The sequence below is a fragment of the Coenobita brevimanus genome, chromosome 104, assembly GCF_032717465.1.
Source record: "Coenobita brevimanus isolate Jiangsu-jjx chromosome 104, ASM3271746v2, whole genome shotgun sequence".
Lineage (NCBI taxonomy): Eukaryota > Metazoa > Arthropoda > Malacostraca > Decapoda > Coenobitidae > Coenobita > Coenobita brevimanus.
Window position 1 is genome coordinate 41344823 of NC_137057.1, and position 5343 is coordinate 41350165.

The following is a 5343-nucleotide window of genomic DNA, read 5'->3' on the forward strand; positions in this document are numbered from 1 at the left end:
CAAGGGCAACAATATTCCTTCTTACTTGAAGGGGAGGTAGTTTATTTGTTATCACACAGCTATTAATAATTCTAACAGCTTTGTTTTGGATTTTGTCTACTTGTTTTAGTGAAACCTCTCACATCCATTCCACAAGAGAAATATTGCAGCTGAGAGCGCACATGACTCTTGTAAATTTTAGCTAACTGCTCGTCAGTGACGAGGTTACGGACACTGTACATAATCCAAGTTTCTTTAGGTGGTTTTAGCAAGTGGTCTAACATGAGAGGTCCAGCTGAGGTCATTGTTAAGTGAACACCGAGAATTTCAATACTTTTATAAACAGGAATATTAGTTGCATTGAAGGTAATATAGGAATCAGGCAATATCTGTCCATTAGTAAACTGGATATATTCGTTTTTCCTTCAATATTTTTTGTCCCCATTCAGTGATCTTGGACAAGTCTCGATTTATGGAGATGGCTGTGCTGAGTTGTGAGTTGAAGATATCCCACTTTGTGAATAGGTGTTTAAGTGTGAATGAACTGTGAAGTGTTGAGTCATCTGGATATGCGTGAATGGGGTTATGGGCGAGTCAAGAGATTATTAATATGAATGAGGAAAAGGTTTGCATCCAAGACTGATCTTTGTGGCATGCAGACATAGATTGAGTGGATATAATACTGTTTTATTTGTCATTACCTTCAGAAAGAGAGATAAAGCAACAGGAATCACATTTCTTTATTGCTTTACTATCTATTACTGCCTTCAGTAAAGAAAAAAAAAGTTTGTTTCCATATTGTATTCTGTCCCTATTATTTCCTGGAAAATATAGATAAATCAAAGATATTCCTCTTCCACATTACTTTTCTTTTTACAGCCTTCTTACTGTGAGAAAAAGTTTAGAAAGAGGGGAAACGTGAGATAATTTCCTCCAGTGTCATGTTTCTTTCTCTCTTAATATTATCTTTAAAAAGCATCCAGTATCCATGTTCAATAATATCTTCTTAAAGCGGAAGTAATAGAATAAATAAAAGATATCGTCCGGTATGAATAAAATGTACTTAATATTGTCACCTACGGCTGAATAAAATCGTCTGACCGTAGAGATAAAGTATGTAAAGAACGGCTCATGAAGTTAGTAGATGGAGTATTTTAGCTTTGAGAGAGAGAGAGAGAGAGAGAGAGAGAGAGAGAGATACCTCCCCTCTGCTGTAATGGGTTAAGGGTCTATCTATCTATCTATTGCCAGACGCCATAATCCTGTAAGGGGTGGCCATTTGACTTTGAATTATTTATTTTACGGGGAGGGGCACTAACCCTCCACCAACCCACTTGCTGACGCGTAGGGAGCACGTATGGTTTGGTAATATGGTTACCACCTAGCGCTGTAAATGGTTTCTTGGCTTACAGGAAACCATTTGGCTTGTCACTTAATGTAAAGCCACCTTAAAGGAGAAAAAAACAATAAGAATGACAGAAAAGATAGGAGAAACAGGAAGAAAGGAGGGCAGGCATAGAAAAAGAATGGTAAAGGCTAAGGAAGAAGTAGGCAGCACTACATCAAGTGAATGGATGAAGGTCGGCACCACCTACCAGAGGTACAGGTGTTAATATGTGTGTCTGTGTGTGTGTTATGGCTGGGAGGTTCTGTCTGCTTTAATGCCTGGGGAACGCACACACACACACACACACACACACACACACACACACACACACACACACACACACACACACACACACACACACACACACACACACACACACACACACACACACACACACACACACACACACACACACACACACACAAATAAGCACAAATATATATAGGCATGCGACTCTCTCTCTCTCTCTCTCTCTCTCTCTCACACACACACACACACACACACACACACACATACATGGTCAGGTTCATTAATCTCAAATTTTAATACATATGTGTCCATTTAAAGTGTAATATTACTGAATGATACAGGCAACTGAGAATGTGTACAATTTACGAGAACAGTTTATCTCTGGCTAATTTAGGTGGACTGGCATAACTGAGAACAGATTTACTTTTATTTATGAACGTTTATATGAATGTATGTATGTATGTATATATGTACGTATGTATGTACGTATGTATGTATATATGTGTGTATGTATGTATACATGTATGTATGAATGTATAGGTGTTTATGTATGTTTGTATGTATGAATGTATATATGAATGTATGTATGTATGTATGACTATGTATGCATATATGTATGTATGTGTGTATGTATACATGTATGCATGAATGTATGTATATATGTACGTATGTATTTTTCTGCTCATTCTACCCTACTACCTTCAGTTCGGTGTATTTTATTTACGGATGAACAGATGATTGAAAAACAAATTAAGTATAAAAAGAAAGTCCATACACCAGGTTACAGGTGTCCTCCACTCATTAAAAAAATTGTAACAGGTGAACTTGCTGTTACTTCCATCTTGGAATTTCTGACTCGTTTCTAAGCTTTACACAAACTAGCTATAGTGACGGCCTTAAAGTCTTCCTGTAGGCCCACTCTTTCACATCCCTCTTAAATGTCCAGCTTCGGATAGGATCGAACCCAGGGAGAAGGATTGGTAGACTCAAGGACTACCTACTGAACGGCAGGAGGCTTCAGGCATATGTGGTGTCTTGCTATTTTATTAAAAGATGGATAGAAAAAAAAAGAAAGAAAAAAGAAAGATAAAGTGAGGCAGACAGATAGACCGACCGACAGATAGATAGATAGATAGATAGAGGGTGAAATAGATCAATACAAAGAAAGAAATAAGAAAGAAAAAAGGCAAAGAGAGAGACTGATAAATAGACAGACAGATAGATAGACAGATAGACAGAGAGACAGATAGATAGTTTCTAAAAATCATGCATGACTTCATATATACTTCGAAAACGTAGAGCAAGAGTAACTTGCAACTTTAAAGGGCAGAGGCAGACGAGGGACGTAACACCTTTCCGAGTCTGAGTGTACCTGAGGCCTGATTCAATTTTTACTAAGCCCTTCCCTGGCCCACTCTCTCCAGGAGCATGAGAAAAAAGGAGGGGGGGGAGGGATAGAGAGAGAATTGGTGTCAAAGTGAGGGTGTGAATATGTATATATGTGGCAGAGTGTGTGTGTGTGTGAGAGAGAGAGAGAGAGAGAGAGAGAGAGAGAGAGAGAGAGACAGTGTTTATATATGTGTGTGTGTGTGTGTGTGTGTGTGTGTGTGTGTGTGTGTGTGTGTGTGTGTGTGTGTGTGTGTGTGTGTCTGTCTGTCTGTCTGTCTGTCTGTCTGTCTGTCTGATGTGTGTGTGTGAGAGAGAGAGAGAGAGAGAGAGTTTATGTGTGTGTGTGTGTGTGTGTGTGTGTGTGTGTGTGTGTGTGTGTGTGTGTGTGTGTTTTTGTGTGTGTGTGTGTGTGTGTGTGTGTGTGTGTGTGTGTGTGTGTGTGTGAGTGAGAGAGAGAGAGAGAGAGAGAGAGAGAGAGAGAGAGAGAGAGAGAGAGAGAGAGAGAGAGAGAGAGAAAATAAATGACAAGAAAACACGACGGTAAAAAGAAAAGGACATGACAGAGACAATAATGGAGAGACAAAGGAAGAGCGAAGCGAACGAGGAAAGAAAAAGAAACACAAAGAAAAGAATAAAAATCACGAGAATAAAAAGCACAGGTAAAATAGGAAGCCGGAAACGAGGGAGAGAATGAGAGGAGGACAGACAGACACTAATGAGGGAAATATGAGAAAAACTGCCCTGGTCGAAGCTGGGGAGAGTTAGGCACATACGAGCAGCTGGTGGTAGGGGTGGTGTGGTGAGGCCAGCGGTTTACGAGACTGGCTTATTGATTCTCCCCAATTTCCTTCTTTGACTGTCTGATTATGTGGTTAGGAGTTGTATTTTTCTTCCTATTTTCTGTCTTTTACTAGTTTTTTTGTTTCTTACGTGGTGTGGCGTGGTCATCATTTTCCAGACTTGCTTATTGTTTTCCTCAATTCCCTTCTTTGTCTGATTATGCGGTTAGCAGTTTTATTTTTTATTATTTAATTGGTTCCTTTGTCTGTATTCTGATGTGGAGTTGATTGATAGACCCTTAGTGGTTCTGTCTGTTCTGTTTGCCGAGTGAATCAAGTAAATTTTTTCATATTTCTCTTATTTTACTGATTTTCTCCAATTTTCCCCTTTCTACGTCTAAGTATGGTTTTACGGTTTGGGTCAATATTTTCCTATAATTACACCATTCCCATCTGCACGCTTTTAAAATCATCTCAGAATCCAATAACACCAAGCTGAACGAATGGACTGCAGTGTTAAGTAGCTCCCGAGACGACATTTTTTTAACGGAACAAAATATACAGTTCTTTATTTCGACAGTTCTTTACTACCACCTCGAATGTATATCAAAATCTAAGTTGTAGGGAGAGAGGCAGGGCGGGGTGAAGGGAGAGACTGGGTGAGTGAGACAGGGTGAGAGATGAGGCAAGGAAAGAGTGAGACAGGGTGAGAGATGAGGCAAGGTAAGAGTGAGACAGGGTAAGTTAATGGGTGAGGCAGGGTAGAGGTGAGGCAGGGTGAGGCAGGGGAAGGTGACGTTACTATACCAACCTATTACACACCCTATATCAGGTAAATAATTAAAGTGATAACAGCTGTTTACTTTTTATGTTTTTTAATTGTCGTAGGTGTGGGAAAGAGACGTTACCATAGCAACGCCTTACACCCGATATCAGGTATATAATTAAAGTGATACCATCTGTTTACCATTCCTAATTTTCTCAGGCGTCATTTAGGTACGTTGGTTCACCTGAGTCTTAATGTTCAGCCATGGTCATAAATTTTGCGACACTTATTTATCGTCTTAGGCCAGGTCTTTGTGTCGGAGGGAGAGAGAGAGAGAGAGAGAGAGAGAGAGAGAGAGAGAGGCAACAATTATCGACACTAACACCGTAGCCACATTAGTATCAACTTTGCTGCTTCTCTAAATTACATGCCGTGTTTGCTCTGCCCATCGATGCAGATAGTCCACGTCAGCCTGTACCCTCCCTTCTATGGCCACGAACCTAAGGCATTCCTGGTTAAGTAGAGAGGAGACACGAACGAGGTAGGTGGTGGGCTTTTACATGTCTCAGTAGGAAAGTTTAATTCGTGCAAGCATCAAAAGATTTTGTTGAAGTGAAAGCAACTGCAGTTTCCACCTCAAATACCAGTTCTTTTCACATCTATCTATCCATCTGTCTAGCTATCAATCTCTCTAACCTGTCTGTCTGTGTGTCTGTTTATCTATCTTTGTATCTATCTACCTATCTGTCTGCCTGTCTGTCTAATTATCTATCTATTCATCTATTTTTCAGTCT